We start from the raw sequence: 13,291 nt of genomic DNA on the forward strand, positions 1-13,291 counted from the left end.
ATTTCAGACAAAGAAGGTAGCCAGTATTAGAGTAATCAACCATGCCGAGAATACTGAGGACACAGTTGAAAAACGGGGAGTGGGCATTGACAATGTTGGACAGTGCAGCAGAAATCAGTATAGCGCGCAAGATCTTGATGAGTCATCTGGAGACAGTGGACACGAATGAATACATTCAGGTTGAAACTGCCGACGCCAGACTTAGCGAGCCCCATAAAATATACGAAATAACACTGCGTATAGAGGGTGATAAGACTAGGAAAATTAAGGGTCTATTTTGGGATAAGCTCTCAAAAGGCTATGATATTCTGTTAGCTGAAAAAGATTGGCCCCCGGAGTTTGTCAGGGAGTGCCCTCGTGGCGAAGAAGTGATTATGCCTGCCTTCTCGAATCACATACCGATTCACAAAAAATATACATATGCAAGGAAATGGGCAGTAGCCCAGGCACCTGCATTGTATAAAAATCATGTAGGATGGGATGAGGATTCACCGCCTCACAAAATCCAACTAAAAAGTGAACCAACTGCCCAACGGCAGTATCCCATAAAGCAAGAAGCTAAAAAACAAGTCAGGGAGATCTTAGATCAACTTGAATACCAGGGGGTGATTGAAACATGCACCTCTCAAATGAACAATCCTTTGTTTCCTGTCTCCAAGCCAGACAATTCATATCGTCTAGTTTTGGACTACAGACACCTTAATACATGTTGCAAAACTTTTGCAGTACAAAACTCGCATAGTGCAGCCCTAATGAATAACATAGTTAGGAAAAAATATAAAACGACATTAGACATTTCTAATGGTTTCTTTTGTCAAAACATTGCACCAGAAAGCAGATACTTGACCGCTTTCTCTGCATTTGGGTCACAGAAAAAATTCTGTCGACTCCCACAAGGGTTCAAGAACAGCCCAGGACTATTCTCAGCTAGGGTAACAGAGTTACTACAAATCTATGATGATGAAGCATTGTCTTACGTAGATGATATTTATCTCACAGACGACGACTTGGATACTCACTTAAAAAGAGTGAACACCATTATACTTGGGTTCGCAGCAGAGGGTTACAAATTCAACTTTAAAAAGTCCCGAATTGCCCATCTGACAGTACTATTCTTAGGGTACGAATTATCAAGTGAAGGGAAAAGCCTAGCGGACAACTTCTTAGAGAAGTGCGCTGTACTCCAAGCTCCAAAAACGCTGAAGAATTTACAATCCATACTAGGTTTTCTGAATTTCGGAAGAACTTACATCCTAAATTACGCAGAGAGGGTTAAACCTCTCTACGAATTAATAAAACCTGATTTAAAACAAATCAATTGGACTCAAAAACACACAGAAATTTTGAGATCACTGCAAACAGACATGTTAGCGAAAACAAAATTAGATACACGAGACAACACACGTGATCTTGTAATCCAAGTCGTCCCAGGAAGATGCGGATTCACGTACCTAACCTCTAATGAGGGAGAAAAGGTACCCATTTCAATTAAATCTCACTTGTACACACAAGCAGAAAAAACATTCAGTCACACAGAAAGAACTGTGAACGCAGTGCAAATCGCATTAGCAAATGAACGAGAACTAGCACACGGCAAACGGATTAATATCCTTACAGCGGAATCCGCCTTCGAGGCGCTATTCAGCCCAGTAAACCTGCCTACAGTGTCACTGGATCCGAAATGGATACAGTGCATAGATTCTCTAGGAGCGGAAGATGTGAAATACTATTTCGCACAGCAATACGAAGAACTGAATGATTTAGAATATGAAGAAGAATATCCTCTGCCAATCGAAATTCTGCCTCTCCCACAATACGCCTGTATAATCTATACAGATAGCTTTGTATAGCATTTCAACGTAGAGAGAAAATCCTACGATGCAGCATGTGCGATCATTAAAGGTCGTTGTGCGGTAAATTCAGACCGAAAGTAACAAAAACTGAATCTGTAAGAAACTGTTCGGTTCAGAGAACTGAAATCAGATCTTTAAAGATGGCGCTCGAAAATGCAGAACGCGAATTCCCCACACTTATAGTGTGCGATTCTCATTTTTGCGTCAATTCTTACAATAACAAACTGCAGAGTTGGATCGAAAACGACTACAAAGATGACACAGGTGCCACAATAAAGCATAAATTGCTCTGGAACGAGGTAGCTCTTTTAAGTAAAGAACTACAAAAGACTCACGTGATTCACGCACAGAGTCTTCAACGTGATGGCGTTCACGTTGCAGGGAATTCATTGGCTAATACAGCCACAGCGGAAGCAACTAACCCGGCTTCCGTAGCCACAAAAAAGCGTACAGATAAGTACATAGACGGGGAAACCATGCTGGCAGTAAGAACGACCGTAAAAGGCGACTGTGCAGCACTACCCGTAAACTATCCACTCAATTATGCATACATAATCGATGCAAACTCCGTTCCTTTTGCTCGAATCCCTGGAGTGGGGGACAGAGTAATTCCAAACATGAACAGGAGAATATTTTTAATAGCAGACGCACACATGGGTTTGGGTCTAAGGCACAGAGAGATCAAGGAATCACTGACTGAATTACAATCAGTATTCTGGTGGCCGGGAATGAGTGTAGAACACCAAATATATGCAAACAACTGTGAAAACTGTAATAGGGATCGCAGTAAGGAACCATGCTACCGGCTACCAGTCAGAAAGAGCGTAACGCTGCCTACACCCCATCCTGCGTCCTATTAACAGTTAAGACCCCCGGTACCCCGGTACCCCGGTCCCGATTACCTGGTCTGACCACTTAGCAGTCCCGCTGTTTCTAGACATCCCCTGCCCCGTTGTCATTGCGGGCTCCGGTAAAAAACAATTCAAAAGGAGCTTCAAAAACTTTACTTCGGAGGCAGTGGCCCCTTTTATTCTCAACGCCCATATCTCAACTCAGCGGAAGGTGGATGAGTCGGCCCAAGAACTCGCTGATGCCATCACCAGAGCAGCTGACGAACTAGCCCCCCCTTCCCTGAAACCTGCAGCTAGACAGAAGCCAACTGCCCCCTGGTTTTCTGCCGATCTGAGGCTTCTCAGACAATCTTGCAGACAGAAGGAACGCAGGTGGCGTAAATCCTGGGATCTCAAGGATAGAGAAGGCTATAAGAGCCTACTACGAGAGTACAAAAAGAGAGTCATTAAGGAGAAACAGGACTACTTTTCTAATTTAACCTGTTCCTTAACATCTTCCAAAGAGCTCTTCAAAATAGTGGACTCTTTGTGCTCTCTCCAGGTCCCCGATCCTGTAGTCGCTTCCCAGGAGCTATGCAATGATATATCAGACTTTTTCTACAAAAAGATAGATGATATCTACATAGCTCTAAAGTCGCAGGGGAACTCGCTTAGTGCTGAGGATTTCTCCCAAATTACACGTCTGGAAGCCTGGACTACAGAATCCTCTCACTCCCTTGATCATTTCCCTGCCCTTTCGCTAGAGGATCTTAACAGCCTGCTGGACAAAACTAAATCGTCATCTCCACTTGATCCAGTTCCTCTGAAAGTACTGAAGAACTGCAGAGAGATTATTCTTCCTCCGTTGCTGGAAGTCATGAATGGAGCATTGGAGCAGGGCATCTTCCCGTCACTTTGGAAGAAAGCCATTGTAAAGCCGCTGCTTAAAAAGACCACCTTGGACCCTGGAGTACTGAAGAACTTTAGACCCATCTCTCTTCTGCCGGCCCCGGCTAAGATGTTGGAGACCCATTTGAATTTCCATCTTTCAAACTTCCTCGATACCTCTGGTTTCTTGGACGGGTCCCAACATGGCTTCAGAAAGATGCATAGCACGGAGTCTGCTCTGACGAAAGTCATGGATAACATCCGCAGAAAAGTGGATTTGGGTCTAACCACCGTACTGGTGCTGCTAGATCTCTCAGCAGCATTCGACACCCTGTCTCCCCTTACTTTAACAACTAGGTTAAGGGAGGCAGGGGTAGAAGGACCGGCACTCAGTCTCCTGAGCTCCTTTCTTCAACAACGAGAGCAGTGTGTCATGCTAGGTGAATACCTCTCCCCTGCTAAGTCTCTGCAATGTGGGGTGCCACAAGGGTCGGCATTGAGTCCGACCCTGTTTAACATCTACGTGGCCCCACTTGCAAGACTAGTAAGATCTCAGGGGATGGAGGTAGTGTCGTATGCCGACGACACGCAGATTATGGTGTCCCTGACTCACTCTGTGGGTGAAACCGCTTCTAACTTTAGGGCCTGCATGCAACTTGTTGCAGAGTGGATGATTGCCAACTCCCTGAAGTTGAACGGGGACAAGACAGAGGTCCTGGTCTTTGGCAAGGACCAGGGCATATGGTCAGACGATTGGTGGCCTCCTTCTTTAGGTAGCTGCCCAATACCAACACAATCTGCCAGGAACCTAGGCGTCATCTTTGACACCCAGCTCTCCATGGAGCTTCAGGTCAACAGAACGGTGGCTACCTGTTGGGGAGTCATCAAGACCCTGAAAAGAATCGTACACTACCTGTCCCCACAGGCACGGAAACAGGTGGTGATCGCCCTTGTTGGCTCAAGGCTTGATTACTGTAACTCAGTGTACGCCGGGGCCAACAAGGGTCTGCTCCAGCGCTTGCAGGTTATACAAAACGCGGCAGCGCGGTTTGCTCTCGCTCTGCCCTGGCTGGCCTCTATGACCTCAGCGAGGAAGAACCTTCACTGGCTCCCCATCCCCTCAAGGATTACTTTTAAACTCCTCTGCCTTACATATAAGGCTTTAACTGCAGGTTCGGCTGATGCCCTTGGATCACTACTCTCTAGATACGTTCCGAGTAGATGTCTCCGATCCAGTGAGCTTAACCAACTGGTTGTTCCCAGAGCCAAGAAGGCTAGATGGGGGAGCAGAGCTTTTTCCATACTGGCTCCTCTGATGTGGAATTCACTCCCCCTGGAAATCAAAATACTGCCCTCCCTTGACCTCTTTAGGAAGTCATTGAAAACCTGGCTCTTTATCAATGCATACCAGTAGGCTCTGTTTCTATCTGCTCACAGTCGTTATTTGGACTAGGCGCCTTGACGCCCACTGGGCATAGCTGCGCAATACAAATAATGTTTCATTCATTCATTCATTCAAGACGAAAAGCACTTAAAAAATGAGGCCTCCAGCGCTCGGCTGACGCTAGAACGGTTATAAAAGATTTGCGAGTCCATATCGGCATATGCGCAATTACCACGTTCCATTCTGACCAGGGTCCTGCTTTCAGCTCTCGAGCTTATGAGGAGGCCATGGCTAGCATGGGAATTGGGTTGTGGTATTCTTGTCCGTCGCACAAGTGTGGTAGAAAGAAAAAACCGGGATATAAAGCAATCTATAACAGCGAAGGTATTAGGTTCAGGCGCTGGGTGGGTCAAACATTTAATAAGTGTCCAGACTAGTCTTAACAACATGCCAAGAAATTCTCTAAAAGGTTTCAGCCCATACGAACTATTGTTCGGAATTAGAATGAACGTTCAGGACCTCGATAGTCAGATGTCAGTGGTACAAGAAAAAACGCACTTTGATGTAAAAGACCGTTTGGCTGTTTTACAGGAACTGAATGAAACAAGAAAATCATTAAGCAACATAAAGTTAAAGCAACAGCCAAGTACCACTGACGAGGCACCACCCGCAACAGCCCCAGCAAGGCCTGTCTGGATTCCAAAGATTGGGGATCTAGTCAGAGAAAAGATCGCGGTTAAGAAGGAATTTGGGCCTTCTTACAGAAAAGCAGTACCTGTCTTGGCAGTCACCGGAACAAGATCAGTTGTGCTACCGCCCCTTGCTGGTAAAAAGGAGAACAGAGTCGTGTCTATCGATCTGGTAAAACCACAAGCATGTGGCCTATAATCAACAGTAGGCCCAGTGGACTCCCAAGAAACAACAGAATACCCAAACTTGCAACAATCCAAGAGCTTCAAACTGAAAGACTAATCACATTCGATCAGCCTGCAGTGCACAATGAAGGACTATGCAATAATGCCATGGAACTCGTGCCTCTTGAAACACAGATTGAAACAGTTCGTCATGAAACAACACCAGTCTACAATGATGTGGCATCAGAAAGTGCTACCGAGAGACAGATTGAAAGAACAATCCCATCAATTGACAGAACTGCCTCTGGTTATTTCATCAACTTCGACAACTTCTCTGAAGATTTAAACGACACTCATTCTTGCTATAGTGACAGCGACAAAAATGTATTTCTTAGTGGTGACAACTGTAAACACTCACTAAGCGGTATACTTTTGTGTCAGGGTATTAATTTACACGGAGCATGTGATGGAAATTCAAACAACCTTTCATGCCACCAGCTAGTCACACCTGCAACTCAGATAGAGCCCTTCTTTCTGCAACTTTCTAACGGGAGTTACATTCTTAGAACGGATCACAGGTGCTGTGGCCTCGCGCCCGGAATAAGTTATCTAGTACAAATTACGTCCATGGTCAAATGTTGTATGCAAGCATTGTTCCCGAGCGGGCCTCCAGACATAGTGACTCCTCTCTGGCCTCGTCTGAATCTCTATTCTATACGAATTGATACATTAAGCAAAATGAAATATGTGCTTTTACAGACAACAGTGCCTATAACGTCATCTAAAGAGACGTATGATCTTCTAGTCGCAAGGACGGCTACTGAAGTCCATGACCTTTTATCAACAAATTGCCCCGTGCATTTCGTAGAAATGTTCAGCCAACTCCTTAACATGTCTAGTGCAACAAGCATCCCAGGCATATTTAAGACAGTCTTTACGGGACTGCTAACACCCTTCGAGGCAATTTTGGGAATCTTTCCTAATTTTGTGCACTCCATTTTTGGCGGCGTTCCACTATTTTTGGGACTCATCGCAGGGATTCTATTTTTGACCATCCTGCTACGTTATGGCAAGCCTCGGCTCAGACATAGCTCCCATGGGAATGGAAGAGACAATCCTAGCAATGCGCTACAGGGACAGGATAACTAACGTCCTCGGATTGGCCAGGCTGAGAGATCTAAACATGACCTGGTTCCTTTCATTCAGACCAATATGGCAAAATTGCATTTTACCTGTGCTACGGTGTATGCTTTGCGGCGATGAATGCGTGTTGGACATCTGTCTTTCACTTCCATCAGCAGTACCAATGGACGTCGATACTTTGCTCAGTCCAATAACGGCTCACGCATTGTGTTGTCCCCAGCGGCTACCAATCCTGATGACGGCATTCGTGGAGACTCCTGTACTACAGCCAAGTGGTAACAGTGGAGCGAGTGACAAAAGCAACATCATCCAGGTACAAAGTTCTGTGAGCATTGCTGGTCCTGCCTTCGATGACAGCAATCATTCTCACACCTGCCAAGTTACAGCGCTATCTAATTTGGTTGAACTATCACCTGGTTTTGTAGACCAATTCTTTGCGAGCCTGTCTGATACGATGTTCTCACCCACAGAGAAACAATAACTTTTTGAGAAGCTTTCCGACACACAGCGTTCCCATGAACTCTGAATTCGGCCTTCAGTTTTGATCAACAAAAACTGCCAGGAGCTTTGGAAAATCTATTTTCTTTGAATTGGACAATTTTTTAATATTGACCCTTTTTTGGCACGAACAATTCTTTGCTTAACAAAAAAACTATTCTTAGAGAACAGAAGCTTCACACTTCTATTTCTGAACACATCTAGAGACATAACAACATAACACCAGCCTCGAGCACACATGCATTTTTATGTGATGATTTATCTCGCATTTCTTCTGTCAGAGATACTTCATGTGTAATTCTTTCTGCATAATCGTTCATTGATTTCATATGCAATAATTTTTTGAATGATTACTATGCTTTAAAAAACGTACAGTACCTAAATTCCATGTATTACAAGTACGCCTATTTCGAATGCATTTATGTATTTTGGGGTGGGCAATGTTACACATATATCTAATTGCTTTAGTTTTAGTAATTTTGATGGACATGAAAACGTGGAGTGGGTGTTGCGTGCTTATCTAGGTTCCTGATCGATACTGTGACCTTATGCCCCTATTCGGCTATAAATCCATTTATTCCCTATATTGGCATAACCGTTCAAGTGCGATTTTCTGAAAAGTCATCTCTGGCCTCACACGAACAGAGCCACATTCCAGCATGACTCTCTGCTACTTCCTTTGCGACCAATTAGTGCAATGACAGAGCAGCAGTCACTATCTGATATTCCTATATAACACTCCGAGTTCTTCAACAAGATAAAAACTTAGCAAACCTGGAAATCCCCGCTTGCTATGTTTTGATTAGTAATGGAACTCTAATGAGCAACTGATAACTGTCACTTCCTAGTGACATCTTTAATTGACGTCTTATGTCCAGCAAACTTGCGTCAAACCCGGCACCTGTCAGGTATAAATATTACCAACGTTGCCTTAAGCAATGCGAACCTGTTGCTGATGCCAGCTGTCTGCATGACCCTGTGTTGGTAAAAACTAGCACTCTGTCGCTGCAGCCTGCTATCCTGTGGTGGTGAAGCTGCTGATTACCATTATCGCCGCTACAGCGCGAACTATGGTACAGTACGCTTGAGGAGCCGAACAGCCGTCCTCTGCGAAGACATCCAGCCCAGCTGCCCGCGGACGCTGTCACCCCTCCTTCCTCGACGCGCTGAGAGAAGCCGCTGCATTTCTCGTGCAGAGAAATCCAGTCCCGGCGCTTCCAGTTTACCCTCGCGGGTGACTGGGATATCGAGAGAGACCCCTGAAGGAGATACCAATCCTCCATCATTCTATTCAGAGGTATGGTGTTGACTAAACCCTTAGACGAGAATTCTTGAAACAAACCTTGGCAAAACCAACTTAACTTAAGCTACTTACTTACTCCCCCTTCTCACGTGTTAGGCTTAGGTCAGGCACACTGGGGTAGGCTTAGTTAGAAGCACCAGTTGAGTATGTTAGCCTAATGTATATATGACTGTATATATGTTTTATTACTTTTAAACCATTGTATGGCTAAGAAACCATATCAATGCTTTTACAGTTCTGTTTCGCAATACTTATCTTACTGTACGTACTTTTTATAATAACAGTTATTGCAATTGTGGCAATACATTTCTCTTGTACGAGAAGAAAGACTGTTCAATAAATGTTAACCCTTTATTGATAAACGCCCGTTTCTCTATTCTCTACATACTGTGAAAGTAAACTGCACTAGACTGACTGAGTGAAATCTGTGTCTATTGTTTCACACGACCCTAGAGATCGACTCTTGATCTGAGGAGCAAAGTTGTCATGTTGCACGGTTGTTGGAAAGCTGAATCCCTTCTTGTCTGTGCCAAGGAAGCTGATCACTTCCTATGCAGAGAAGAAAGTTTCCAGTGACCTCTGAGCTAGTTGGTAACACAACCCAATTAAGTTTAGCATAGTCAGTGGAGGCCTGGAATATAAGCAGTTCCACGTCGATACTACTGTTTATGTTATTCCAATGCGCAGGGCCTAGTGGGAAACTAGGAACTACACTACAATGGCATAGCGTGGTAACATCGTGGTCGTTGTAACAACCGCGATGTTACAGCATCGCGGTGTACTGTCCGCGTTGTTAATGATGTTTCCCTGTGGATCCCACACGTGGGTGGGTCAGTTCAGTGCTCATGTCTAATAATGGCGATCCCCTCGGGGGGAGCAGAGTTGAAGCCACAGGGGGTGGCTGTGACTCGATTGGGATGAGGAGCTGTAATCAAGGGCTCAGACACACTTGAGGTGGATGACCTGTTTCAAAAGAGACAGAGTGAATGTGGGGCCCACGTTGTGACTAAGGTGCTCAAGGAGCGGCAAGGGCCAAGGTTCTCCCTGTGGTCTGTATTGCTCTGATTCTGATTCTTAGGTTAACCTTCGGATTTCTTGAAGTTTGCCTGTAGTTCCACTTGTATGGCTGGTAAAGAGGCATCCAACGCCATCATTGCTGAAACAGGATTATTTCCCTACGCATCTCCTGGAGCCGCAGTTTGAGTCACGTCACCTGGGAAGCAAAACTATTGTGCTCAGCTTGCAATCAAATCACTAGCCTGCTTCTCCACAAGCAGATTTTGTGAATCATCCCAGTCACTCTCCTGGTCTGCAATAACATAACGTGTATTTGTACAGTGTGCGTTCACCCAGAAGGGCCTCTTGGCACTGAATAATAGAGGTTTATTGTTACCCAACTCAATGGTACTCATTTTATCAAACTCAGAAGGAGTAAAGGCTGGGTGGAACCACAAGGATTTGAACCTAGGACCACAAGGTCAAAGACTGGCCCCTACAGAGGACGCATTTGTCTATTAAGCCACCAGACCTGGCTATAAATCACCACAGTAGCCAACTTGTTTGACTCAAAAGAGTGCACATGACCTGTAAGCCCCATATGTGTCACAGTCAAATCAGTGCCCTGCTTTCTGTGGTAAATTAAGTGAGCATCTGTCCATATGCACATGGAGAACACGGCGGAAAGGACACATCTTCACTATTATAATTAGGGCTCCCGGTTTTATGGTATTTATTTTTTTAACATTTCCGTCTGTATTTATCCTTATTAATTTTGTTTGTCATTTTATCTGTATATATTCGCATTTATTTTTGTCACAAGCCAAAAAAGATGCTGCAACTAGTATTTTTCCACATTTATTTAAATAGGCAGTGCACACAGTTGTTATAGGATTAGCTATATGTATATGTATATATGTATATATTCTCCAAATTAAGTAAACACAATACAATGTGTGAGAGTCCATTATAGACATTTGGAAGACCAATGTTGTGTATGTTTCATACAACTTTCACAAAAAAACTTTACTGTTAGATCGAAACAGCACCTCGCATATGTGAAATGGGAGGGTGTCACACAGATTACTTGCAGTAATATTAGTGTCAGCTACTGCTGTGTTACAATATTGAAAACACTCTCACAGGCCATAATAAACACTTTTAGAATTTAGATGAGTGCACATGTGCACTTTCAGTGACCTGGCCAAAGATTGCATGAAAGTGCTGTCTACGTTCTCCATATATTACAGATATTGAATGCCTCGTTTTCCTTATTGTCAGTTTCATGCGTCTCTCTGTGGTGCGCGCTGACTATCCACAGCTGAGAGAGTAAACTACCTCCTCTAGTCTGAAGCAGGGAACTCTCATTTCAGAAATAAATTTCAATTTAAGGCCTGAAAGTATTCCAAAGCTAATGCAGCTTAATTTCTGATTTCTAATTTATGCCTCCGGACTTTCTGACCTTTTTGGGTCACACTCATTTCTGCCAGTCCTACATTTGCGCAAAGTACTTGCGCTGCTAACACCTTTCGCCGCCTTCTCAAAGTTAAACTGCCTTAGAGGTGCAAATACGTATTCACCCCCACCCCCACCCTTTCACTTCACAGTGACTTAAAACAGACTGCTGTGCTGGCGCAGCGCTCACTACAAAGCCAGAGCTCCGGAGATGATGAATGATCAGCTGATTGGCTAAAGAGATGTAACAGCCACATCATCAGGGCTATAGTGGGCAGATCAGAGGCAAGAGCTCCTAGGAAATGTCTTCCCGCGCCTACCAAAGATTAATGGCCCAGCAGGTGTTAAAGTGGGCAGGCATACAGGGCAATCAGGAAGAGGGGCACGGGGAGGCATCCCTGGCTGGAGCACGATCGAGCAATTCTCAGACTCCAATTTGGTCGTATTATTCCGTTTCTATGTATAAATACAGACGGAAGAAAAATATTTTTCCGTCTGTATTTATATGTAAAAATCTGTTTAAACGGAAAACCGGGAGCCCTAATTATAATGTAAGAAGGCGTTCTTGAGAGTGTTAAAGTATAATGACATTCATCCTGCACTCACATAGAATTACTGCCTTTAACCAATTCATCTTGGTTTGTCCTTCAGACGATATAGTCGTAGTTAACGAAGAGTTTATCTTCAGGATGATTCTGTTTAGCCAGACACATTATATGACAGGTTCGATTGCGATCATTTCAGCAATAGAGAACAGTTGTTTTAAAAATTAACTGCTGCCCTGAAAAACAGCTGCACAATGAAAGACTTGCAGGTACTGATTACGACTGAATCAAGAGGAATAATTCTGGAATATTATCTATTATCGTTCACAAAGATATATTTTGGTCCCTCTCATATTATTTGTGTGCATCGACATAAGTACGTGTTTATAACATCACAGTGAGGCCTCTCTGGAACAAGACCGAAAAAAGATAATTTTACTGTTTTTATCAGTGCCGGCATCCAAATCTTCCTGAAAAATGGGTTCTGCTGTAAGAATCTCCCTGGTATATTATCCTTGTGTACTACAGAAACAGACAATGAAGCTGATCAGATAAATAATCACTACACATACAAAATCCCACCAATTTGCCTCTTGAAATGCAACAGGTTAGCTATTACTCACCTTATACAGGCATATGTGAAGATCTTTACAAATATAGAAACATATTTTACTCTCACTAAGGTCCACTCACTAATGCCAGAAGTCCATATTTTGCACTGCCAACATTCTGACATGTGCATTCCACACGTTTTGAGCAAACTGAAGGACAAGAACTCAGCTCCCCTCAGTAAATCAGCTGTTTGAATAATACCCTTGAATGACCTCCATTATCAGTATCTTCTTCCGAAGTGATGGGGATTCATCCAACCACTATATTTTAATAGGAACCGTGTCCGATGACCGGAAAATGTGGATTACGTGCACAGTGTGGCTTGTGCCTTAGGCAGACCAGTAGCCATGGACGTTCCTATGTGAAAGATCACTCTGCGACTTCTACATCAATAAGATAGATTTCTGCACACAGTATACTTTTATACTTGTAATGTACTTGTAACACTTAAATACTTGTAACGTACGTGAAATACTTGTATACTTGTAATGTACGTGTACTATTTGTATACTTCAAATATACATGTAGTACCTGCATACCTGTAATATACGTGTAATACTTGTACTTATATACTTGTAATGTAGGTGAAATATTTGTATACTTGATATGTATGTGTAATACTTCTAATGTACGTGTAATACTTGTAATTTACATGTAATACTTTTATACTTGTGATGTATGTGAAATACTTGTAATGTATGTGAAATACTTGTATACTTGTAATGTATGTGAAATACTTGTATTCTTGTAATGTGCGTGTGATACTTATAATGTACGTGTGATATTAGTAATGTACTTGTGATACTTACATGACATATTCTACATCATGTCAGGTTCAAGGCAAAAGTGAAATCTAATGTATATCCATTTACTGTGGATTTGGGCCAGTGGAAAAATGTCAATGTTTACTGGTAATGTCAACAAATATAT

At 43.3% G+C, this 13,291-nt stretch overlaps 1 protein-coding gene across 1 annotated transcript in view; it reads left to right on the top strand.

The window, feature by feature from the left end:
• Window positions 1-13,291, top strand: part of LOC147736825 (uncharacterized) — a 467,810-nt gene that overhangs the window by 193,466 nt on the left and 261,053 nt on the right. The window lies entirely within an intron of this gene.

This window comes from Lissotriton vulgaris, chromosome 1_2, assembly GCF_964263255.1.
Source record: "Lissotriton vulgaris chromosome 1_2, aLisVul1.2, whole genome shotgun sequence".
Taxonomy (NCBI): Eukaryota; Metazoa; Chordata; class Amphibia; order Caudata; family Salamandridae; genus Lissotriton; species Lissotriton vulgaris.